The 27,329-nt window shown below is 45.9% G+C and overlaps 1 protein-coding gene across 6 annotated transcripts in view; it reads right to left on the bottom strand.

The window, feature by feature from the left end:
* The window catches only part of TENM3 (teneurin transmembrane protein 3), a 1,099,611-nt gene that overhangs the window by 940,493 nt on the left and 131,789 nt on the right, over positions 1–27,329 (bottom strand). For 5 of the 6 annotated variants that reach the window (XM_069244742.1, XM_069199199.1, XM_069199207.1 and 2 more), the window contains exon 2: positions 7,036–7,118. The exons of the other annotated variant lie outside the window; for it this stretch is intronic. The gene's annotated coding sequence lies outside the window, so the exon portion shown is untranslated. The remainder of the gene's footprint in view (positions 1–7,035; positions 7,119–27,329) is intronic. 6 annotated transcript variants of the gene reach the window in all.

The following is a 27,329-nucleotide window of genomic DNA, read 5'->3' as shown; positions in this document are numbered from 1 at the left end:
TTGGATTTGGGCAGCAGGATGGCCATCGCTTCTTTAAATGAGGCTGGAAGAAGCCCTGCTGTGAATGCCTCGGCATATAGTGACTTCAGCCGTAGAGCCAGCACTCCTGCATGGGTTGCATAGAACTCTGCAGGCAATCTGTCTGGACCTGGCGTTCTACTGGTCACCTTGTCTTTTATGGAGCCCGTGTCGTGATCCGGCCTCCCAGGTCTCACCAGTGGTGAAGTGCTAGAGTACCAGCCAATTCAGGAAGATACCATGAGCTCCAGGCAGGGCGGGATCTGCCGGTCACTATAATGTGACATCACAGTCTCAGAATGGCGAATTAATGTCAGTGGGGGAATTGAGCACTGTTCTCTCTGGAGACAACAGGCTGGTAATAGGTGTTGCCTCTGCCCTTCGGCCTAATGAGCCATGCCAGCAGTCACCCCAGTCTGCCCTCCTCCTTTTGCGCCAGATTAACATAATCCGTATAGTTGTGGCATCACCCTGGTCATTGTTTTATTGTCCCCTGGTTTCCAACAATCAGGGCAGGGCACCTAAGTCTGGGCCCCATTCATTATCCGGTCTATGAAGTATTCTATCTAGGCACATTAATTCCTGATTAAGCTTGCAATGCCCCCTCAGTGTTTGGGTCAGACTATTCACCAGACCTCCACTTTGAAGGACTCGCATTCAATTAGGCCGCTCGAGGTGGTCCTCTGGTTCATAGCAAAGTATAGCACTATCACGTCTCATAGCATGTCACAGGTATGGGGGGTTCTCAATAGCAGTCAAATGCAACTGGCAGGTTAGAACTGTTAGGTGCTCATCTACTGGTTGGAACATCAGTAAGAGGGGACCTTGGTCTAAAATGGTGCGACTGAGATATTCTTTGTGGGTCACATTATGGCACAATGCCCTGGAGCAGACATATCGGTCAAGCTTGTGTGTACCTTGTACATGCTAAAGTAAAATGAATAGTCCCTATGTGACCCGTGCTGCATTCGCCAGACATATTTTTGGCTCCCAGTGTGACATCCAGTCCCTCATGACTTTGGACATCCTGTGGGCAGGTGCCCCCGACATTGGAGGGGTAGAGCAGTTTAGGGTGGTGTCCACCATGTAAGTATAGTCCTCCACAAGAAGCAGGGCCCCTTTAGCCATGTGGCCCAGTTGCGCCAAGAGTAATCTCAAGAAAGGGACGTGCTCCTGGTTGGGCATGTATATGCTGCCCAACACCACTTGCCTACCCCTCAACCATCCCTGCACTAGGACATAACATCCCTCCTTATCTATCTTGACTGTTATGGCCTCAAAGGAAACACCTGGCTTCCCCCAGACCAGAGAATCCCTGGGCATAGGCTGAGTAGGTCGTGGCATGGACCTGCTCTTGCCAGCAGCACTGCAAATGTTTTACCTCCATCATCATACGGTGCACCTCTTGGAGCATAGTGATGTGCACTCCCCGCCATTTAAGATATATGTGGATTTTGTGATCCTCAGACCACGAATGTTCCACATCATTAGCTTGACGTTATGTTGAGCGCCAGATATGAGAGGTAATAGTATGTGTGATATCTGGGGCTGCCATCCCTGCCCCCACACCAACCCCATGCCCCTTGCTCTCCGCTACCTGCAGCACCGAGACAGCAAACCAAACAACAAATATACCAACACCCCAGGACAGTCCAGCGAAGGTTGGCCTCCCAAACATTAACATTCAAAAGTGCATTAGCAGGTTGCTCCTCTATTGAGACACCTGGTGAAAAGCGGCGTGGGGTAGACTCAGAACGAGAGCAGTCTTGCAGTCCCTGTGTCACCTTGGCCCCAGTGAGTCCATTGCTGCTCCCGAGTAAAACAAGGATCTTGTATACTGAGGGGTGGCCCCTCGTAGACAGGAGGCAGGTTCCGGCTATGTTCATGGCAGTAGACCCCTAGGCATGCAGCATAACCAAGCACCCCTGTCCTGCGTAAGGAGCTTCGAAGGAAAGAAAGGAGCAAAGGTCCGCAACCACCATTAGCTCCTGTGCATCGCCCAACTGTGCCTCTTGATCAGGGGCTCCCAATTGGAGCAAGTACTCCTTAGAAGTTAAACAGTATTCTGGGGATTTATCTTTGGGAGGTGGTCACCTTCCAGACCCTGACTGTCGGGATCTGTATCCCCAGAGTAATGTCCAGAAGCAGTGCTGCCCTTGGAGTCGGAAGGCTTGGCTACGGTGATCTTCTCCATAGCCAGCAGAGCTGCCACCCTGTTCCTGACCGCTTTCTTCTTAGATAGTTTCCTCAGAATCTGACACTGAGATTGCCTGCCCCTCCAGGGAGTGGCGGCAGGGCCGGCGCCACTGCTCAGTCTCAGTGGTTTGCATCTCTGATCACCCACCCTCCATGTGATACGTTTCTAGCCATCTCCAGGTGTTGTCAGGGTACAAACAAAAGTTATGTGGCCCTCCAACATGATCTTCGCAGGAAAGAGGAGTGTGTAGCGGAGTCCTTCCTTGCTCAGCACCCCTTTTACCCTCAAAGAAGGTGGCTCATTTGGATTGGATAGCTGTGGTGAAGTCAGGCAACAGGGGCACCGAGCCACTGCCCTGTCCGGAAGGGCCTCCATCTCTTCTGTGTTGTAACAGGGCAACTCTATCTTTGTAGTTCAATAACTTTGCCTCCACAAGCCTGGGTGGATCCCCTGGGGCAAGTGGCTGTGCCGGGACACAGTGCACTGTTCAAGTGCAAAAGAAGGAGGAGAGCTGGGTCGGGGCGACCTCCATGCACATGCACTTTTCCATATCGGCCCCATCCATGCACTTGGGAAGGCCAACTATGCACCACTGTTGCGCCAGTTGCGTTCTCCACATCTTCTGCATGGTGTTCAGGGCTATGCACTCACTCACTTAATTCAGATAGTTGTACTTTCAGTGCCCATTGCGTTGTCCCCAGCTCAGTGAGGTCTTCCTCAGTTTCATTAACTTTGTCCGTCAATTTGTAAGGGTTGGCATACAACAGGCCAACCTCTGCTGACACTGCACCAATCTCCTGCAGGTGGGTGATCATTTAGTCCTCTATGGCTGTGAGGATTCTGTATTGAGTTAGCTGCAGTGGCTGAGCTGGGGGAGTCCAAGGCCATCTCAGCATCCTGGGGCCGTGCCGAGAGTCCTGCACATTTAGTTGCGACCTCTGGGCTTTGGTCTTTGGTTTGCCCATTGTTACTCCCAGGCACAGGTAGGAAGTCCCCACCAGAAATCCCCCTGTATAGGGGGCAGCCCCCTGAAGGCCACCACGTTCACCACCTCCCAGGGGCCACTCATTTAGTAGTCTGCCCATGCTTTTGTGCAGTCAACCGTGGTTCAACTCACGTCTTCCACAAGATGCACCTTGGCCTTAAGCATCCTCAGGTGTCTGATTGCAGCCCACACATGGTCTGACTCTGAGCCCTCACCGTATCATTCGTCAGGTGTTGCAGTCAATCCACAGTCTTTCAGGGGTATGCCCCTCGCTGTTTACCTGGGGACCCAGCTGCACCCCTAAAAAGGGGAAGATGGCGGCCACTACACACTTCTTTGTGAGCGCCTCTGCCAGGAAAGAAGGCCTTCTCTCAACTTCAGGGGACCCCAGTGTTACTGCCACTTGGTCCATGTACTGCCTTCACTCTGTTTTCCATCTCACAGCCAAGGGAGGGGCCTCACCACCGATGGGAAGCCGTGTCCTATCTCGTCCAATTTAAATTTCACACCGGGAGCTCTAGGGGCCTCTTCATGCTCATCTGCTCAGCCTCGGTCTTCTCCAGTATCTCTAGCAGGCCCCCAACCAGCTACAGAGACCAGGCCCAGTTGAGGTCTTCTCTAGGGTCACGCGGAGCTGCTGGCCCAAAAAACACACAGAACAACCCCCCCCAGATGCTCACCTTCTCATTAGCGTGAGGTTCCCAGTGTCACTCCACTGGACCTCTATCCCAGTTGTGGGCACCAGGCCCGCACGTATCAGCAGGACGCTCTCAGCCATTTCGTCAGGCTCCTCACTTATCTCTGCCGCCCAGACACCAATAAGGCTGAGCCACCCTTCGTTTGCAGCTCAAGAGTGGCACTTCCCTGTCAGGGTCTTGTTGCTGGCGATAGCCCTCGAAGGACATACGTTGGGGTCAGGATTCATGTAGGCTGATGCGAAGCCCATGAATTAAGCATCCGCTATCTTGGCTAGGTAAGCCATGCCTTCCCACCCACCTCCTCCTGAACCTATGTGACCATTTGTTAGGATGCCCAAGTAAAAGTCCACTGCCTCCCAGCAACTCTACCTCAACGTATTCTAATCTGGGGTACTGTCCGAACTAATGTTCCATCCTTGGGTCTGCACCAGCGATTTCTCTGCCATGTGGGTCACTTTCTTTCACACTACTGTTCTAAACTTGTTTTTAGCAGGTATCATGCTACTCTCACATCTTTGATGGAAATACATAAACACAATTGTCAAAAAAAGAATCTGAAGCGAAAAGATTTGATGGAACAACTTCACTTTACTAGTAACAAAATATATGAGCATTTCGCCGCATTAGCACTGTGTGTTCCAGTTTTCTGTCTTCAGACCATGTAATCCCACATGGATAACAAGTCTAGACATCAGTCTGGAGACGTGTTGTAGCGTGACGGGACTGCCTGGGCAGTTTGAAGATATCACTGGACAATAGCAGGGTCAAAAACACTCAAAACCACAAAGCATTTGAGAATCAACTTCTGCAATTGCTACTGTTGGTGGTTCCTTTCTCTGCTGTACCTTTAAGGGCAGGTTAAGCGGCCGTTCCGGATTTAACCAACAGTTAAGCTATTGACAGGAGCTACGCAGGGCTAACTTTAAGAAGCCACTTGTATGTTGGTATTCAGTTGCTCCGTGGGTGCATTCGCTGCTTCCACCTTGGTACAGAAAACTAAGCATCTGAATTGAAAGGACTGTGCCCTTAAGGAGCACTAAAAAGAAATGGTTGAAGACTGAACGTGACAACGCATGCAGTTTTCGCCCCGTCCATTTCTAGCACAATATTCCAAGCAGGAGTCGGGCTTTCATTAAAGAGGGGGGTCCGTCACAAAAATCGGCATCCGAGAAGAGCGAGGAGGCTGAACACATGTTAAACAAGCTGCCCTGGGATCCAGAGGGCATTAGCATACGACAGCTGCCTGCTGCAGCCTCACAAGCAACTGTGTCGCTGCTGGACATTCCAAGGCTGCTCCCAAAGAGGGCTCTGACCTTTATTCACAGCACAAAAACAACACGCTTTGGATGCAAGCCGATGGAGGGAAAGTCAAGGACAGCAAGGGGCCCGTATAATGTCCCGCTGGCTTCAGTTTCCATCAGTGTCTCGCTTTTTAAACTCATTTCGGTAAGTCGAGGCTTTCCTAAGAAGCACTGTCAACGTCAAAAGGCCTGGCTTTCATGTGTCAATGTATGTAAACACAGGCGTTTACAAATGCTGTTTACATGTGTAGTGAGCATAAATGATGTTTATCACACTACAGACAACCGGAGCTGCTTAGCAAATATTGGAGAAAAAATGGTAGCAAAAAGGACTGATTTAGTTGTAAAATGCATACACCAGATGAACTGAATGTGCTAAACGGTGTGATGAAAGAGTACTTTTAGAAGAAAAATAGCTCCTCGAGCATTTCAATGGAAGCACTTCCAGAAGATGGAATGATGCACCAAATAGCGAGTGTAGGCTCGCTAATTACCCCAGATATTACAGCAGTCATGAGAACTTCTGTAACCTGCTTAAAAGTATAAATGAAACATTAGCGGTCACGTTTTTGAAGAAAAAGCTGTGCATGGCAGGGGTGCAAGGTATAGTTACCCTAGGGTGTAAGTTATAGTTACTTGAAAGAACTCTAACTATAACTGCTGAACTTCTATGGTTTTGTACAAGTAAATGCAGAACCTAACTATAACGTCCCTGTATCATTTGCTTTTTTTCATTATATATAAATATATATATTCATATTTAATGAAAAAAACAAAGGTTAAAGCTTAGTTATAGTTAGGAAAACTTAACTTCCTTGTGTAAACCCAAATTTAAACTACACCAGCTTTAAAAATCCTAAAGTTAGTTATAACTTTCAAGTTATAGTTAGTGTTGTCTGTTAGCCAGCTGAAAAGAGTGTGTAATGAGGTCCAGTACATTTAATAATTTGAAAGTGGTGGATAAATTGTAAATGAAAGTGTTTTTCAGCCTGACACCATGAGCAACCCACCCCATCTTTCCGCACTTTGCATTAAAAAACTGATGTGCTATCATTGTTCTGGCTGCGCTTTCATGTAAGTACTGGTGTTCAGGGTAGAGTGAGCACCGGAGCCTCCCCATCAGGTATTCCCAGCTTAATGTCTTCTAACAAGAATTGGGCGATGAAGAGATGGGAAAGATTTAATTTGTCCCACCTCCACATTTACCATGTCTTACTCCAGAAGGCCTTTGAATGTGACATTAGGTAAATGTTGGAGAACAGGCTGTATCCACTCACAGAACACCAGCAGGTGATTGGAATTGCAAGCAGAACTGTAACTCTGAATCGTATATTATAGGAACAACCATGACATTCCACCTGATACCCACAGGGCACAACTTTCCAGATTTTTACAACTGCACATGCATAGGTAAACATAATCTAGGTGAGAATAGCTCATTGGAAAGGTAAAAAATCTGAAGTACAGTCCAGTCTAAGGTGTAACCTATGATGATTGTGAATACTGTTTAAAAGAGAACCACAGAAAACCACTCAATTAACGAGGCACAGCAAAGACAATATATTCATAAATCACTGATACAAATTAGGATGAAGCTAGGCAGACAAAAGTGCAAAAGCATTCTTGAGCAGATCAAAGTATAATAATGCTAAGTAACTTGTGAGGTAATCTTGCCTTCCATATAGTTATGGAACAGTTTGTGTTTTAAAAGTTTGTTAATCTTAATGTCCTTGATAGAATGGTGAACCTTAGTACATTTCTTGTTTATTTTTCTTGTTTTAATCCCTCCAAGTCCCCTTAATACTTCCATTCCCCCAGTTAACTGCCAATGAGTACCTGCTTCTAATATATGGATTGGTGACAGGTTCTTGCAAGATTTGGGATTCGCGCTACTCCAGAGGTACGATGAGATTCAGGCCCTAAAATGGACAGAAAGCAGAGGCAAAACAAATAGGGTAAGTGAAAAGAGGACCCACAGACAGTAAATAAAGAAAGCTGCAAGAACAATAAAATAGGAAAATAAAAAAATGAATCAAAGTAGCAAATAGATAAATTGAAATGTAACACATTTCGTGAAATGAAAATAGAATATCGGCAAAACCAAGAAAGCAAGCATCAAACACTCAGAAGCGTAAAAACAAATGAGAACAGGGGGCAAAACAATATATAACGCACTGTGAAGGAGGCTTATTTTAGACTGCAAACCAGCAAAAAGTGACAGAAGACCAGGATGGACAATGGTACATGCTCGTGCACACAGAGGCAAGTGTACATCTCATTACATATACATAAAACACAGACACTGGCACATACACGCAGACACACCAGTATGCATAACTATACACAGAGACCACATACTCAATCTGGAGATAAACAGCCATACCCTGGAGTAACAGCAATTTTGTTTAAAAACAATGCTAAACAATGGGCCTCCAAGGTCTAAACATGTACATTATGGCCGGTCATTCAACACAAAAAGGACATTATCAAGAAGTGTGTCATCCTTCTCTTGCTCCTTGTTAGATTTTAAATGTCTCAGCTATGACACTGATGTGCCTGTGTTTAACAGGAAACACGACATTCTTTTGGTTTTTTCTACCATTATTTATCTGTCTTTCTTCCACTATGCTACTAGACACTCTTACTCCCAAAGTACATCAAATAAATCAGCTGACATGAATCGCAGTTACAAATGATAACATCCTCAACCTATTTGTAATCCACAAATTGGCCTAGCTTCAGCAGAAAGAAATACGGCTAAGATCCTTAGCAGTGGTTCTCTGAATCAATCTGTACCAGAAAAAGATTCATCAGAAAGGGAGAAAATAAATGGTGCTATATCAGACCCTCCCAACTCTTCTTTTTCTTCAAGACTTATCATCAGCTTTTCAATATAGCTGATCATTACAGGTGAATTCATACCTCAAAGCACCACATGGGTTTAGAGGCGAGGTCTGGCCTGGTGCTCCTCCTCGTTCACCAACAGTTGCTAAGTGGCGATGATGGGTAATTACATCTTAAATTCACATGCAGTACTTTGTGGCCGTACCCCAGGGGTCATTTCTAGCATCTATTTTTCTTAAATTTCATCTTGAGCCCCCGAGCCTCTTAAGTTCAACCGCAATACGTTGTGGCCATACCCCAGTGCTCATTCCTAGCACCTATCCTTCTCAACTCTTATCTTGAGCGCCCAAGCCGGATCCTTCAGTGTCTCCTTGCAATTATGCTTAAAACATTTATGATTTAAGACATTCCCACGCTACACATCGGCCTATTCATAAATGAATGTGGGAAAACTTCCTTATGCTAAACCCTAAAAAAAACTTTCCTGCTCCAGACGGATTCACAGAAGTGAAAATTGAACCTCTTAATACTGGGCTTACTGAAACCTGAAGGTTTCCATACTTCACCATCGCCCTCCATAAAATATCTGTTACACCTTACATGTGAGTCTAACGCTTGTGCCTTGCATCAAAAGGATGGCTAGGCATGTACCAAACCCCCTTTCAGAGGGCTAGGGGCAAGCAGGTTCTACTAGGCCCAACTGTGAAGGTTGTGGCTTTCTACTGCTGATGTTCTCGGGCACAACCTACTATGGATCGTGAGTACGTGGGCCAAGTACAACCCCTTCAGCACTTCACTCCCAGTGGCATCATTGGCTGAGCAGTCAAAGGCTGTTCAAGGGAGGTAGGTCAAAGGTATGCAATGGCTCATAACTCAACATACCCAGCTCGTGGGAACTTTCATCCTTTCCATCCTCGTTCATGCTATACTCAGCATCCCTGGCAGATTTTAGGAGGTGATCCTAGTTGCTACCCGCACTAGCAATGTGCATCAAAGTCTACAAGAAAGGTGTGGGTAGTGGTGGTAGAAAGGGGTGCACTTCCCACACGTTGATCAAGTATAGTCAATAGTAGTTCATGTTGAAAATCATGCAAACATGGGGTTGGTTAGGGTGCTATGCGGTAAGATGCTCCACTACCCAAGAGCATACGGTAGGGCTTCAAAGAAACACTAAACATGAAATTTAGCACAGAAGCCGCAGCACTGAAAACAATGTTCATAATAGAGATGTCTTCCAGCTGAGTTGGTTGTAGTGGATTCCTTTGATTAGTAGCCAAGGGCATCAAAAGAGATTGGTTGAGCATTGATCCATAAATACAGCCAGTTGAGCATAGTTCCATATACACAGCCAACACGTGTTTCATCACAACAGGTGACTTTTTCAAGGCTATGAAACAACACAGTATGTAGGGAAGTAAGTAAGGTCATTCAATAGTAAAATGAACAGGGTGGTGGTAAACCCTGCTGACCAAGACCGTGCATAGACCACATCTATGCAGGAAATGGAGTCCGACATAGTCGGACTCCATTTCCTGCATAGATGTGGTCGACACAGACCAGGAACGAGACTTACCACGGTCTTGGTCAGCAGGGTTTACCCTTCATCCTGTTCATTTTACTATTGAATGACCTTACTTACTCCCCTACTTACTGGGTCATCAAAGTCTACCTTTTGGCCTTTAAAGTTTTGAGCTCTCTGAGTGATAAACCATCAAGCTGGAACAAGTCTCAAACAGGCCTGGGGAATTGCTTCCAGCATACCCCAATTGCGGCCTTCACAAGAGTCTAGGAGCCGGGGTGCTTCTTTCTACCATGCTCCACAATAAGCAGCTAGCACTGTGCCATTCCTGCAGTTGGCGCACTGAGGCTGCCACAGACAATTATGTCTTCTGGATGCAGCAGCTCCTTCTTCTTGGTCGTTCCTGCTAGTAAATCAGTGAAGCAGTGCCACTGCAGGCTGCTTCTCGGCATGTTCCACAATCCCCTGCTAGTCACAGGGACTCCTCAGACAGAGCCTTAACTGTGCTACTGGCTCCCTCCTGGCATACGGGCATCACAGATATGTACCACAGTCCTAATCAGGTAAGATACTCCAGGTGATGATCCCAACAGTCTCAGTGGCCCTGTCATGCAAATGGGGGGTGGAAGGGACTCACAGATATGGGCAACGGCCCACAGTCTGATGTGCACAGGCAATGCCCTCCATATTCTCGTTAGCAATGGGCAATGACCCCCAGCAGTCTTAGTAGCCCCCTACTGGAACACAGGAGTCACAAACATGGGTGGTGGTCCTAAAGAGATACAAAACACTGGTCGACAGCCGACAACTTCATTTATTCCCGACAGGGGTTGCCAACTTCCATAAGAGAGCAGACCGCTCTCTCGCAATATCAGTCCTGACTGGACTGGATGCCTCACACTCTGCTCACTGGGATTACTTACCAAAATCCCCACTGGGCCTCGCTGCCTCCAGACTTTCTTCTCCTACCCGCACGCTGGTATGGGTAGGCAGAGAGAAGGCTAATGTTACAGACACAGGACAAGTGTTCTTGGTGACTGGATGATGGCCCTTTGTCCAGATAGGATACTGGTAGATCTTGGTCCCAATGCTGATTACAAGAGCAAGAAGTCTTGGTGATTATCCCTCTCCTGATAAGACAGTGCTGTTGAACAAAGCATGGGGTATCTGCTCCCTCCTTCATAGTCCATATCCAGACACATATGTGATGTAGTGTTTGGCCTTTAGAATTTGTGTTGGGGTGTCATCTCCTTCGAAGAGATCTATCCTCTGTACTACCCTTTGTCAAAGGGGCAGTCTGCCTCAGTAAGAATGGCTCCAATTTGGAGTAACACACTACACAGGCCAAGAGAGTAACCCAGGATCACACCTAGCTGTCAGCCTCCACTCAAATATATCTCATAAATGTTCAAAGGACTATGTGTTCCTCTCTATCAAGATTCCCTGGCAGTATAAAACCTTATCAGTCTGACCATCTCCCTCACAATCATCTGGGAGATGCAGTCCTCATCTCTCCATACCATGCGCATCCAAGATGGAAACCACAGCACTCCATGTTATGAACCATCCACAGGCACACATATGAAATCCTGCATGCACACACAAGTATCACATGCTGCTCTGTTGCTACACACACTCCATGCCGGCCAAGTGTGTGTAAATTACACAGTCACAGAACGTTACACAAGTGGGACTGTAGACCCTACTACAGTGACACGGGTAAAAGGCCTGTCCACATTACTGATTCTATTGAACTTAAAACGGGTATGCTGCCACCAATGCATGCACTCTTGTCACTTAAATCTAGTTAATGGCAGTAATCCTTTATCTTCACAAGGGTTGCTCTTAGTGCGCCCGCCCCTAGTTCAAAGCAGACCACGTTAGCGTGAGACAGACCTAGTTCATGATGCACAGTCCTGGTCTGTCTTTTCTCGTGATGGGAAATCAGTACCAGGGATCCAGATACTGATGCAGCTGAGGCACTCAGGGTGAGGTGTACGTCCATCACCATGCAGGAGACTTTTTTGTCCCAACATCATGCAAATTAAACCTCTCCTATCCATTAGGCACTTGAAAATAGCCACCCAAACCCTCTTTGCTTCTAGAAGCGAGTTTGGGAATGTACTCCTGGCAACTGACCATCAGTCAACACTTCCATCACTAAATGCTAGACTGAAGACCACTTACGACACATTAAATAAAGGAAGCAGAGGAGGACCAGTATCTACTAAAGTGTAACCCAACCCGTAAGGTTAAGCAGGAGCAACTGCCGTAGGTCAGATCTGCATGCTTGTGTCTTAACATTGGTGTGAGGATCATGTCCCAAGTTGCTTGTTGGACCCACGTGATATATATGTCCAGATAGAGAAATAGTTTATGTGTAGTCAGGTGACATTGCCTTAATGGCCAGGAAGGAGGATACTGATCATCTGTTTGTAAACTATGTTCCCCTCGTTGACCGCAAACCCAGAGGACTCATCGTGGATCTCCAGCATATGTGTCAGACGTTGTAGGGACACATGGGGGTGTTGGAGGTAGAGGAGCATGTGATCAGCATATAATGCCACCCAATCTCGTAGCTGTTGCTCCACTCAAATGCAAATATCTGTACATCTCTACTGATCTATTTGGCCAAAGGTTCTATTACTAAGGCAAAGAGGAATAGAGAGAGGGGACAGCCCTATCATGCACTCCGTTCGATAGAGAAGGAGGGCTAGAAAACCCCATTAATCCCCACTCATGCTCTTGGGGAGTCATATTGGGCCCTCAACAATTATAAGAATCTTTAGCTGACGTTCATTTGGCTTACTATGCGGAACAAGAAGGGCCAGTAGACAGTGTCAAAAGCCTTTTCGTAGTCTATTAATAATAAGATTGCCGGGCCCAACCATAGTAAGTGGCACTTGCAGTCTGCACAAGCAGTGTGGCGAGCTCCTTCTAGAAACGAAACCATTTTGGTACTTGTAAACCAATTTTTAATTAATTTAGCCAATCTAGTAGCCGGTAATTGTGCCAGAAGCTTTCTCTCCAAATTAAATAGACAAATAGGTCTGTGCACAGCAATGGCTCAGGAGACTTTTTAGGTTTAAGCACTGTTGAAATCAAGGCAAGTGTGCCCTATTTCCTCAAAAAAGTGTAGAAGCTGTGGTACAAGTAGAGAGGAGAACCTCTCAAAGAATTCAGAGTGAAAGCCGTAAGACCCCAGAATCTTGCAGGATGGGGAGGTGGTTATAGCAGAGCAGATCTCCTCAAGGGGCTCCTCTAGTTCTTCTCAGTCAGATCATGAGAGTGAGCGCAGAGGTACTGTACTGGAGCAGAAGGATTCAAATTACAGAGGGCAGCTTACAGCGGTAGAGGTTCCAGTAGTATTCTGTGAATACTGCAGCAATTTCTGATGATTTAAAAGGCAATTGACCATCCGAAGAAAGTACTGAGGGGATCAAATTTGATCTGGGTTCTTTCTGAGATACGCAATAGAGCAGTTTATTCAACACTGAGAGAGGGACCGACAATGCTGGCTGTATGCAGAAATGTATGCCTCTAGTTGTCTCCTGATCCCTTCCTCCTGGCCCGATCATTGGATCGTGTGGTAGATGCAACAGAGGACGACATTAAACTTAATCAGCCTTCCATGGCCTCCTCAGTGACCCTGTTGGAGGCCTTCAAGGTGGTGATATAAGGAAGGGCTTTTGCCACAGTGCGTGGAAGGAAGAGATACAGGGAAACAGTTATTACTGCACTGGAGAAGCTGATTCTAGACCTCAAATGCTTTGACACCTCTTCTTGAAAGAGGTGCAGAGGGATTCCTCATTGAGCCTCTAAGAGTTTAGGTGCCACACACTGGACACCCCCCCACCCCCCCAAGGTGAAATAGCTCAGAGAAATCTCCACCAGTGCATGATCTGAGAGGATTCTCTGAAGAATACAAATGCCTGTGATCCCTACCAGGGAGCATGAGGGCATGAAGAAATAATTAGGTCTGGAGAAGCAGTTTTGGAAGGCTGAGTAGTGTGTGAAGCCCCTTTGAGGGGGGGGTGCCACCTACTCCACACACATCCTCTAAACATAATGAGGTCAGCCATTTGCATACTGTCTCCTTTTTTACGTCTGGGCCATCGCAGTTGTGGCCAAGAATATGTTGCATTCTGAATTGCGGTCACCTCTAAGAATCAGCATACCTGCCTGGGTCCTGATCAGCCCTTCAGTCAACACCTGTAATGTGCTACCAATCCGTGAGTGTGTGTCACATATATGCTACCCAAAGCCCAAGGGGCCCCCTCCAGGATTCTCTCTGCCGGCTGCGGCGGTCAAGGTAGGAAGAAGTGATAACAGCAGGAAGGACTTGTGTATGAAAATCTCTAACTCCCTGGAACCCCTGGTGAAGCTGGAATGGAACACCCGAGTGTAACTATATCTCCCAAGGAAGGAGCATTTGGTGCTCCTGGGGTAAAAGGATCTCTGGGGCTGATCTCTTCATGTACATCAATACAGCCCCCCTTTTAATTCTGTCTAGGAGCCAGTTGACGTTCCATGTTAACACTTTAATTTGAGTGTGCATTGTAAAGAGTATTCAATGTGTGGTAGTTGCCGTATGCAGATGCTGTAAGCACAACAAACAGTATGCCCTGTGAGCAAATAAAGCAAACGGAACTATAAAAAAGACAATCAAACTTACCCACCCCACCATCCCCACTACCCTACACTTGTTCCTCAGTGATGCTGCTGGTCGTATTGCAGAAGTCCTGCCGATTTCCATCTTGAAGGCCGTCTTAGAGGAGTGTATCATTTGCAAAATAACATCATTACTGGCCCTCATTAACCTTCTGGGTACACCATGGGTCGGCAGACCAGCCACATGTTTGGACTGGGTAGCCTCATTCTGTGGAAGGGGTTTGGTGAACTTGTCCAACTTACCCTGTTTGGGTAGAGTCTTATCCTTTTTCCTCTGCAGAAACGTCATGGAAGACTGTGCCCCCCTCCTTCTAGACCCGCAGGTCTCCTTGTGTGGAGCGGCACAAGAGGTCTAGAGATTGGCAGGCATCACTGTAGAGGACCATAAAGAATAACTGAGAGGAAGGGACCCACCTCTTTCAACCAAGTAGGAAGCAAACTATTCATTCACACAGGCAGCTTCACTCTTGCTTCCCCTCGGTCCTTCCTGCTCACCAGGCAAGGGAAGAAGTATGTCTCAGGCCTCTTCACCCTCTCTGCCCGGTCCACCACCCGAGGGTGGGACCACAGGGTGGGCTCTTGAACACAGGAAGCACGAAAGTGGTGGCCCATAGCAGTCAAACTCCCCTCCCTGAAATTCTGGCTGAGTCACTGTCACCTTCGGTGGGGACTGGTTCACAGCCTCAGTACCAGGTGTGACGCCACCTGAGAAAGCCAGCCCCGCCCTGCAGGAAGGAGGGCAAGCCGCTGGCATGATCGGACCCAGTCACAGCCGCAGAAGCAACCTACCTAGGCTGCAAGCAGCTCCATGCAGCAGGTCTCCAGTTGATCCCCATGACTCTCCACCCTCAAGCTGTGGGCCAACGGTAGGGTCACATCACAGATTCCTAGCTAGCCACGCTGGAGAATCACCCAGCTAGAGATCTCTGCTGACCGTGGCATTTAGGCCCGGTGCTGTTCCGGGAGACGGTCATGTTGTGGCGCAGATTAATCCTCGCAACAGTATCAACGCCTCTGCTGTATCACCCCAGGGGAATCTCCGGCACTGGGAGGCACACTGCTGTAGTCGAGACAGTGCATACTTTGACAAAAAAGTATGTTTGAGGATGTGGGGTGCCAGGTAGACTTGGAGCACCATTGAGTTCACCATCGGGCCACGCCCTGAAAGTTGCATTTTGACACACAAAGGGGCCGAGTCATACAAGCTTTTGTGAGTGCGAGAAGTTTTACTACAGAAGTACACTTTTACGTACTCTTACACGCACTTGTGAATTCGCTCAAAAATGTCCGGCTCCCTGTTAGTAAAAACATAAAGAGGAAAAGAGTCCTTTCTATTTGTACTAACTGTATTTGACTAATGACTGAATATTCTAATTTTTCATGTTTTGGAGCAAATTTACAAAGACATGTTAGAATACGTGAAAACGTACTACAAAGGATCAATTTTATTTACTCAAAAATGACTCTGAAAATGCCCCAAAGTGCATAGATGTCTAAGACTGGGGCTTCAACGACAAAGAAAAGGAAACAGTGAATTTCTCTCTGAGAGAATAAGAAAGTGGCTACCCCTAAATTGTGCATGATTAACTGTCCTGCTGGGAGGAGCATTCGCAACTTAGGGACTTACACTGCTACAGGCAAAGAAGCTGCGTGGCCATCACCGGGAGAAACGATCCTATCCCTGTCAGGCCAGGATTGGCACCCCAGCTGCAGAAATTACATATCATTTTCTTCCTTATGGCTGTTGTGAAATACACCGAAGAGTATCATAATTTTTCATTTGCCGAAGCGTAGACTGAAACTGGCCAGCAGGAGGTCATCACTCACAGATCAAACTATTAACCGACCCCATACTGCTGCTGCTACAGCACTTTACTAGCAAAAAATAACTGCAATGTCGCAGTAGGTGATTTTTAACATAAATCTCTCGAACGTGTGTAAAAGCATGAAGCCACTGGGTGTTAATGGAGTAGAACTACTTCCTACAAACAAGAGCTGGCTGGATACCGATTCTGAGGGGCCTGGTAAAAGTGTCCTTCTTTTATTTTAGTTGCTTTGCCTCTCTGAACGTCTTATACTATCTCGTGTACTGTTGGAAATCTGGAGTAAGTAAATAGAGGTCTATTAACCTCGAAGCTCCCCCCCCTTCCCCCCCTCTATGCCATATTATAAATGCCCTATTGCGACTAAATTAACACTAGTTTCTATGCTGTAATCTGTGGTTTTCTTGTAATGCATGCGAAATATTTTGGTTAGATTCAAAACCATCGTATGGATTGTATCAAACTTGTTTTTATCTATTGCGAAGCGCTCAGCTGCCCCGTCTTTGTTTGTTAGTGGAAAATAGTTCAAAAATACATATTTTTTTAAAAACTGGAAAAATAATAATTACTTATAGCATACTCTACCAGTTATCTATTCTCTATGCACTAATAATTAGAATGTCAATTATTATCCAAATCCATGGTACTTATTGTGTCGACTTCAAAAGGATGAAACGCTGAACGATCCCACGGAACTCGAACCCAGTACTTCGCAGTTTAACTTTACAAGGGATGCATTAGTCCACTGAGCTAGGGTGACCAGATTTTGAGGAGCAAAAACCAGGACAGGTCAGACATAAAAGAAGGATTAACGACTTTACACTAACTTTTATATCGGACTTTTCCTGTTTTTTTGCGTAGCTCTGTGAATGTGTGTGTGTGTGTGTATATATATATATATATATACACACACACACACACACACACACACACACACACAAGCACACACATTTACAAGAAATACATATAAAATTAGCTATGGCTTGACCTCCCACCCTGCATCCCCAAACCGCTCCCACCCACCTCTCTCTGCCCCCCCACCTCCGTCTCTCTGCTGGGTGCAGACAGGGGACTGTGTTGCCTCATAGTAACAGATAAAATACTTTAACCTCTTCGTTGCGGGCGTCGGCCACTGGCCGACGCCCACACACCCTCCCTGGTGCGGGTCACGACCAGTGGCCGACACCAGGAAGGGTATCAATAAATCCTCGGGTGCGTCGCACCCGAGGATTTATTTATTTTTTTAAACCCCCCCCCGGAGACACGGAAGCTTCCGTGTCTCCCCCCGCCCCCCCACCCGCCCCTTTGTGACGTCAGCGCACCTCGCGGCGCGCTGACGTTGCAAAGGTGTTTTCCCCATCAAAGCAGGAAGCAGCCTTGCGGCCGCTTCCTGCTTTGATGGGGAAAACGGCCTTTCCCACGTTCGGGAAGGCCTCGTAAGAAAGGGGAGTGTCTCCCCTTTCTTACGAGGCCTTCCTGAAAGTGTTTCCTGGCCCCCGGTCGCAGCTGTGCTGCGATCGGGGGCCAGGAAACACTTTCAGGTTTCCTGGCCCCCCGATCGCAGCACAGCTGCGATCGGGGGGCCAGGAAACACTTTGAAAAGGCCTCGTAAGAAAGGGGAGACTCTCCCCTTTCTTACGAGGCCTTCTCAAACTGTTTCTGGCCCCTGATCGCAGCTGTGCTGCGATCGGGGGCCAGGAAAAACCACTAGACGCCAGGGATTTCACTTTGGGGGGGCTGCCCCCTCGGAAAACGGGCCACCCCCCCCCCCAGGGGCATAATTAATAAAAAAAAAAAAGGTAGGTGCCCCCTGGGGGGGTGGGGGGGGTGGGCGATCGCGCCCCCCCCCCCCCCAGGGGATTGTTTTAAAAAAAAAAAAAAAATGACAGGGGGTCGCCCGTGGGCAGGGTGACCCCCTGTGGGGGCAATTTTTTTTTTTAGATGTTGTAGGGTTTCCCTGGGGGCCCCCAAGGAAACCATACAACAACTAAAAAAAATAGATCTATATATAGATCTATATTTATATATCTATGTAGATAGATATATCTATGTACATGGATATATCTATAGATATATCTATGTACATAGATATATATATATATAGAGGTAGATCTATATATACCAAAGAGATTTATAAAGTGTGCTACTCACCTGTGAGGGTCTCAAGGCGCTTGGGGGGGGGGGCGGGGGGAGGGAAAGGGGCTGGGAGGTTCACTGTTCGAAAAGCCAGGTTTTGAGGCCCTTCCTGAAAAGAAGTAGGTTTTGGGTCTTGCGAAGGTGGGTTGTGAGGGCGTTCCAGGTTTTGGGTGCAAGGTAGGAGAAGGATCTGCCCCCGGTGGTGGTGTGTTTGATGCGGGGGACAGAGGCGAGAGAGAGGTCAGCTGAGCGGACGTTTCGTGTGGGGGTGTGGAAGGTGACTCTCGTTGAGGTAGGCAGGGCCTGTGTTGTGGAGTGATTTGTGTGCGAGGATGAGGATCTTGAAGGTGATCCTTTTGTCAATGGGGAGCCAGTGGAGGGATTTGAGGTGTGGAGAGATGTGTTCGTGTCGGCGGAGGTCGAGGATGAGTCGTGCTGCTGAGTTCTAGATGCGTGTAGTTTGCGCTTGAGTTTTAGAGTGGTGCCGGCGTAGAGGGCGTTTCCGTAATCAAGCATGCTGCTGATGTGTGCGTGAGTGACAGTTTTTCTGGTCTCTGTGGGGATCCATTTGAATGTTTTTCAGTATACGGAGTGTGTTGAAGCATGAGGAGGTGAGAGCGTTGATTTGTTGGGTCATCGAGAGGGAGGAGTCTAGGATGATGCTGAGGTTGCGTGCGTGGTTGGCGGGGGTGGGTGCAGGGCCTAGCGTGGTGGGCCACCATGAGGGGTCCCAGGTGTTTTTGTGTGGGCCAAAGAGGATTATTTCAGTTTTGCTTGAGTTGAGTTTCAGGTGATTGGCTGTCATATATATATCACTTTTGTCAATATGTGTGTGGTTTCCCTGGGGGGAAAAGGGTCCGACTTGTCTAGTGGCAGTTTTAGTGCCATAAAGAAGCGCAGAAGGTTTACATGCCTACTGCAAAGAGCAAATCTGTATTTTATGTAAATAGCTGAGTACATTAGCAAAGTCTATGGAGAGATGAAGGGCACTTTTGCTGGGTGGTAATGAGGGAATCCGAGGAGGAGGGAGTGGGAGCACCAATAATGATTGTTGGACTGGGCGCAGGAGGTGCTAAAGACTGTGACGAATGGTATGTGACAAGGTGTTTTTTGAGTGTCTTGAAAGTACGTGCTGATTGAGGGAAGAAGCGCAGGTAAGGTGGCCTCTACTGTTGCACGTATCTCACACACCATCGATTTTGTGACTGTCTACGTAGGCTAGTGTTTTAGAGCAACAGTTTAGCCAATAGCAGAGATGGCATCTTGATGGATGACTGCTGACTGCACTCGGGTTATAGAGGACCGCTCTGACATAGGATCAGAGACTGAGACATCAGATACTGAGACAGCATCTGAGGGATAGGACAATGGCGCAGACTCTGGGAGTGATTTTTCAGTCAGAGGAGTCCCATTCGATAACTCCTCTTCCAGTACATTATGAGGGAGGTGATGAGGACAGTCCTGCTGTCCCTTCGCAAGCTGTTTGTGCAACTGGGTAATAGTGGGTTAGGCCAACCCAGAGAGCAGGTGAATGCGGCGGCAAGCAGAGAGAGAGTGCTCTCTTGGGAGCTCCCCAATTTAGTTCAGCCCCAAATTCCACCACCCAAATCATATTGTGGAGACATCAAAATTATCCATGGCAAAACAAACTGGTTTTGTAAGGCAGGCACCTGTGTTTTTGGTCCTGGATTCGGCGGCCATATAGAGAAACACACTAAACCCAAACATTTCTGGAAACTAGACATTCGGGGGAGTCCACAGAGGTGTGACTTGTGTGGCTTACCCAAAGTTTTCTTACCCAGAATACCCTGCAAAGCTGAAATGTTGAAAAAAAACTAAATTTTTCTCGCATTTCTGTCACACAAACTACAGGAATATGCTGGGATCCACAATATTCCTACCACCCAGTGACTCCTCACCTGTCCTGATAAAAACACTACCCCACTTGAGTGCCTACACCTAGTGTCTGTGTCAGGAATGGATCACCCCAGGGTCAACAGCTGCCTCACGTAAGGACCAACATTGACCGTTGTGTGATCTATTCCTGTCTCAGACACCAGGCCTAACCACACAAGTGAGGTATCATTTTTATCGGGAGGCTTGGGGGAACGCTGGGTGGAAGGAAATTTGTGGCTCCTCTCAGATTCCAGAACTTTCTGTCACCGAAATGTGAGGAAAACTTGTTTTTTTAGCCACTTTTTGAGGTTTGCAAAGGATTCTGGGTAACAGAACCTGGTCCGAGCCCCGCAAGTCACCCCTCCTTGGATTCCCCTAGGTCTCTAGTTTTTAGAAATGCACAGGTTTGGTAGGTTTCCCTAGGTGCCGGCTGAGCTAGAGGCCAAAATCTACAGGTAGGCACTTTGCAAAAAACAGCTCTGTTTTCTGTGATGTGTCCACGTTGTGTTTTGGGGCATTTCCTGTCGCGGGCGCTAGGCCTACCCACACAAGTGAGGTATCATTTTTATCTGGAGACTTGGGGGGACGCTGGGTGGAAGGAAATTTGAGGCTCCTCTCAGATTCCAGAACTTTCGGTCACCGAAATGTGAGGAAAACTTGTTTTTTTAGCCACTTTTTGAGGTTTGCAAAGGATTCTGGGTAACAGAACCTGGTCAGAGCCCCGCGAGTCACCCCATCTTGGATTCCCCTAGGTCTCTAGCTTTCAAAAATGTACAGGTTTGGTAGGTTTCCCTAGGTGCCAGCTGAGCTAGAGGCCAAAAGCTACAGGTAGGCATTTTGCAAAAAACAGCTCTGTTTTCTGTGATGTGTCCACGTTGTGTTTTGGGGCATTTCCTGTCGCGGGCGCTAGGCCTACCCACACAATTGAGGTATCATTTTTATCGGGAGACTTGGGGGGACGCTGGGTGGAAGGAAATTTGAGGCTCCTCTCAGATTCCAGAACTTTCTGTCACCGAAATGTGAGGAAAACTTGTTTTTTTAGCCACTTTTTGAGGTTTGCAAAGGATTCTGGGTAACAGAACCTGGTCAGAGCCCCGCGAGTCACCCCATCTTGGATTCCCCTAGGTCTCTAGTTTTCAAAAATGTACAGGTTTGGTAGGTTTCCCTATGTGCCGGCTGAGCTAGACGCCATAATCTACAGGTAGGCACTTTGCAAAAAAACAGCTCTGTATTTTGTGAAAAAATGGGATGTGTCCACGTTGTGTTTTGGGGCATTTCCTGTCGCGGGCGCTAGGCCTACCCACACAAGTGAGGTATCATTTTTATCGGGAGACTTGGGGGAACATAGAATAGCAAAACAAGTGTTATTGCCCCTTATCTTTCTCTACATTTTTTCCTTCCAAATATAAGAGAGTGTGTAAAAAAGACGTCTATTTGAGAAATGCCCTGCAATTCACATGCTAGTATGGGCACCTCGGAATTCAAAGATGTGCAAATAACCACTGCTCCTCAAAACCTTATCTTGATCCCATTTTGGAAATGCAAAGGTTTTCTTGATACCTCTTTTTCACTCCTCATATTTTAGCAAATGAATTGCTGTATACCCAGTATAGAATGAAAACCAACTGCAGGGTGCACCTCATTTATTGTCTCTGGGTACCTAGGGTTCTTGATGAACCTATAAGCCCTTTATATCCCCGCAACCAGAAGAGTCCAGCAGACAAAACGGTATATTGCTTTCAGAAATCTGACATCGCAGGAAAAAGTTACAGAGTAAAACATAAAGAAAAATGGCTGTTGTTTTCAGCTCAATTTCAATATTTTTTTATTTCAGCTGTTATTTTCTGTAGGAAAACCTTGTAGGATCTACACAAATGACCCCTTGCTGAATTCAGAATTTTGTCTAGTTTTCAGAAATGTTTAGCTTTCCGGGATCCAGCATTGGTTTCACACCCATTCCTGTCACTAACTGGAAGGAGGTTGAAAGCACCAAAAATAGTAAAAATGGGGTATGTCCCAGTAAAATGCCAAATTTGTGTTGGAAAATGTGGTTTTCTGATTCAAGTCTGCCCGTTCCTGAAAGGTGGGAAGATAGTGATTTCAGCACCAGAAACCCTTTGTTGATGGCATTTTCAGGGAAAAAACCACAAGCCTTCTTCGGCGGCCCTTTTTTCCAATTTTTTTGGAAAAAACTAAATTTTCACTGTATTTTGGCTATTTTCTTGGTCTCCTCCAGGGTAAACCACAAACTCTGGGTACCATTAGAATCCCTAGGATGTTGGAAAAAAAGGACGCAAATTTGGCGTGGTTAGCTTATGTGGACAAAAAGTTATGAAGCCCTAAGCGCGAACTACCCCAAATAGCCAAAAAAGGGCTCAGCACTGGGGGGGAAAAGGCCCAGCAGCTAAGGGGTTAATTATTGCATACTCTGTAGGCGTCTGTTAAAGGAGAGCATACCTTGAATGTATGCTTCCCTAGATAATCTGACCTTTGTCCAAAAAACCGGGACATTTATATAATATTTTGACCTCTGTCTCAAAAACCGGGACATTTGTCTAAAATTAAGAGAAGCGTCGGGACACTCCTCTAAAAACCGGGACTGTCCGGGGAAATCCGGGACGTCTGGCCACCCTACACTGAGATATCAGATCGACTAAAGAACACAAAGAAAGGGCAGCATTCCATAGCGTCACAGTACCGGGGTCCTCTGACTTAAAACAGAGGGCTTACTTGAGTCGAAATTATCCGCACAGAAATCGTACACTGGAGGCCGGCATTAAAGGAACACGGCGTGTACAATGCGCGTGCCGTTTAACGCCCTCTTAATGTGCAATGCACCTTTCTCTAGCAAGGAAGCAGTCCGGCGCTGCGAGGTGGAAAGGGCTCCAATCAATGAAGCAAAAAGTCAATTGAGTTCCTCTTGTCAGTCCCCCCGGTCACTGTTAAAGGAAAGAAGAAGTGATGGATGAGGCCTGGTGTTAATTCAGTTCAAAGTACAAACGACCTACTTGGCCTAGATTTACTGTTTTTCTCCAAACACCCAAATAGCGCTCTTGCTTGCAAAACCCTCCACGTCAAAGGAAACTACACCAATCCTCTGAACTGCTCCAATTAGAAAATGCGTCACTAACTTTATATTCTGTGAACTGCGTCGCGTAGGCTGTCTGGAAAACTCCTGCAGCCGTGCTACCATTCATGCAGTGCTTTAAATGGGCCGGTACTGTCCGGTACTGAGTAACTGCACTTCTTTAATTTTACAGGGAGAGTACCTGCACGTCTCAGCACTGCTGCAATACATTTAGCGGGAGACTACCAGCACCTCTCAGGACCTAACAGGTACTCGGAATAGTGAGTACCTGTACTTCTTTTTTTCCATTTAAAGCACTGTCTAGGAGTGATACCCAACGTGAAGCTCAATGGGCATCCCACCTGACATCAATCACAGGTGAACCCAACCTTAGGGCTGCCGTAAGTCAAACACCGAAACTTCATCTTTATATTGGGTATACATTAGTACTCCTCTCCTGCAACATGGCATCATAGCAAACGTGCTCTTCTTAGGAAGACTTGGTTGAAGTAGCGGGGAAGTCCCCCCCCCCCCCCTTGGTGCTGCTCAGGAAGCTTTAGGTGTCATAATTCTCTCTTGAGACTTTCGACTTTGTTTTAAATGCCATTGCCATCGTGTAAAGGAACTATGTAGGCTAATCAGTGCATGGACTAAATAATATTGGTACCGATTGAGAAAGCCTATACTGGCCTACTTGTATTCCTACTGTTGTGGTAAATTTCCACATTTTATAGGATTCACAAAGAATCTCAAGAGTGCTAGAGGAAACGAACAACAGTCATAGATTTTCAGGAGTACTCACACCAGCAAAAATAAGGCAAGCAGTATTTCCATCTATAGGAATATTTTGTAAATAATGTGAAAGAGTGTATCCTCCTTATTTGTTAGGGAAATAATGTTTCCCCATGGAGAAGCTCACTATCCTGCACTCCTGAAAAAACAGAGATTCCTTGCCATTCCTGCCCTTAAGCATCACTTTGCCTTGCTTCTGAAGGAAGCAAATCTGAGAGAGCTGTCAAATATTTGGGTGTTCACTTTGTGTTGCAAGGGTGCCCTCCCAGAAACCTCTTGGGTTGTTAAATACCACCAAGGCAGGGCGGCTCCTTCGCAATGGCGAAGGAGTGTCACCCCCTCTCCCTGCTAACAGCCAGCAGATGAAAAATGAAAAATAAAACAACGTTTTATTTAGGTGCAGGGACGAGTGGGGTTGGTCCATGGGAGGGGAGGAAGAAGGTGAGTGCAGTCAGTGCACTAAGAGCATGTCAGTTTGTTGGCCGGCTGTCTCAGGCCAACCAAACTGATATGCACACTTAGGTTTCTCCAACCGGGCTGTGTGCACAGCTGGGTTGAAGAAACAGCACAGACTCCCACACAATGTCTGAGTGGCAGAACAAGCAGCTCAGACCAATCCTGGAGCTCCTCTCATGCTATGCATAGCATGAGAGCAGAGCCAAGATTGCATGGGAAACCTGAGTTTGTGTCTCAGGGACTGCTGGGACACCAACATTATCAGAAGAGGAGCGAGGCGGTCGGCGGTGGCAAGAAAAGGAAAGTTTTTAAAAATATATATATTTTTATTTCCTCTGTCCCTCCTGTCTGACCCCCGCACATCTCCCCTTGAGATTTGCGGCGGCCGCCACTGTACCAAGGCAGCAAAATTAACAACTAACTGTTGACGTGTTGGGAATTAAAGAGCACAAGGCCTACTCAGCCTTTCATTTTGAGATGCTGATAAATGTAATCCAATTAAATTGTGTGATGCAAACACTGTTATTTTCAGCGCTTGAAGAGTGAATTAAAAATCAATTTCTTGTTAATACTGACTTTTCATTCATTTACAAATTCAACATGCTCACAGATATCCCACATTTGTCAATGTACCTCAAGGAATGAAACTCCGTGTACAGCGATTCTATGAATAAGGTTGTAAGCATGCAAAATTGTTTGTGAACAACCCAAATCCTCTGGCTCTCACTTCTCAAACATCTGAATGGAGCCCATATTTGAGAGATCCTCTTGAACCCAGCAGACCCATATAGAAGCTTCTTGTGTGTAAGGCGTATGGTGAATGGACAAGCTTCTCGATGCTTGCACTATATGTAGGTTCCTAACTTGCCTTCAATAAAATATGATGAACCAAAGACTGTATTAACAAGTATCGATTTTCGGTACTGTTGACCTAGACAAAGAATGACTAAGGGAAAAAAAGGCATTCTCTTTTTCCAGTTTTAGGAGTTCTGGTTTTATAATTTGCACCTCGCTATTGTATGAGCATTGGTTGAGATGCCAATTTAAAAGATGAACATTTCAAAATTCAAATGTCATAAATACATATATACATTATTTTAGTGATGGCAATGTCTAGATTTTTTTTAATTAAAATTTACACCGTTTTTTTTATGCAGTAATGTTAGGCAATCCAGATATCCTAATGTCAAGGAAACACGTTTGTTCTGTTTCTTTTTTACCACATTAAAATGACTATATTTTTGTTAATACTTGCAACAAGTTCTTTTATCATGTAAAGGTTTTAATGAACTGTACCATGATTAATAAAATACAATAAAATATATATTATATAACATAACAAAACACATTAAATGCAATATCACATTCTTACCTAAAATCTGACGACTTCAACCTTTTCTATGATTAGCAACATTCTAATATAGAAGTGCCCTGTAAGGTTCATTTAATCGACTCTCTTTCATGAATTCAGTTTCTATCAATGAAAAGGCAAATGCCCTATTTGTAATAGAATTTGACCTAAGTGATAGAACAATTCTAAAATTTGTAGTTGAAACTCTAATAGATAATAGGTAAGGAATAAGATTTACTTCTATTCAAGAAATTCTTTGTTGACCCAAATCTCGAAACCAGTGCAGCCATCAGGAGGAATGCTGTAGCATCTGCAAACTGATAATCCATGCAGAAGTCCATACCTGCGCCAGAGGTGCCACATTTTCAGTTTACAAAGTTTCTATGCATTAGACTACAAACCACTAGTACCGAATTTCAAGATGAATCATAGTTTGGAACTTGTCAATACACAGAAACTACTATTCATTAGTGGGCACTTAACCATTTTCTACCATGGATAGTGTTTCATATCTTCAGGCTCTTTAAGAGAATGCCAAATAAACCTCAGCAAAGGGGTGGGAGAGTCAAACTCTTTACCAGACAAAGAGGCTAACTATCACAACCTGATTAATATGACATATTAGTTATGGAACAGTGTTAGAGAAGTAGGTGAGTAGATCTCCCCAAGAAGCACCTCTCAAGGAAGTCAGTACAGCGTACGTGTGTTTTTTAAAAAGAATTGAAAATTAGGAACCTGTAGGAGTCAGAAGTCTGTATGCGTGAGGCAGTCAAAAGATGAATGTAATGGCCACTGCTTTAAAGGGTGACATCTACTTGGTATTAGACATAAGGTTGATCCTCAAAAGCCTCTATTTCTCATGGGTAGCTTGGTTGAGTTGTGAAGGTCTAGTTCATGGGGCGGTACAATGTTTAGAAAGATGCAGTGTAACAAAGTTATTACTGGAACTATACAGTACAACAAAGTTATTATTTGAACTATAGATGAATGTCCCTTCATAGTTATTACTTAAAAACAAGCAATTTAAAATTCACCATAAAAGTATTTTATTGTAAAAAAATAGACTGGCAGTAGTTTCAAGTCTGTAATACTAATAGCTCAAAAGTAATTTCGAAAAATAATCTTCAGGTTACAGCTTTGTTCCTGTTCATAGTGCTTTATGGAACACAGGGAGATCTGAACTGTATCACTGTGAACTTTGAAGGATTGCAGTAGCCAGGTGAAATGTATGTTCATGAGTCCATAGCGGGTGCCTAACTTTGTTGAAAGGGCATTAAAAGTCTGCCTAGACCACAAACAGGCTCTGCATAACCCAGTAGGGCTCTGCTTTTGGACAATCTTCAAGGACCTAGTCCAAACACCCTGGTGATGAACCTGCACTCACACCATGCTAGATAAAGTCTAGTAGGTAATGGGGATGCCATAGGAAATTCCTTGTGGTCACACGAATGAACTTATTTGTGCTTGCTAGATAAAGCTACAATTCCTGGGGTATCTCAGTTACACTTTGTAGGAAAGTCACCTCTTTTGCATCAGCACCCCAGATTTTTCATCTTTTGCTAGACCTTACATTTT

The sequence above is a fragment of the Pleurodeles waltl genome, chromosome 1_2 (assembly GCF_031143425.1).
Source record: "Pleurodeles waltl isolate 20211129_DDA chromosome 1_2, aPleWal1.hap1.20221129, whole genome shotgun sequence".
Classification (NCBI taxonomy): Eukaryota; Metazoa; Chordata; class Amphibia; order Caudata; family Salamandridae; genus Pleurodeles; species Pleurodeles waltl.
This window is presented reverse-complemented; position numbering and strand designations above follow the sequence as displayed.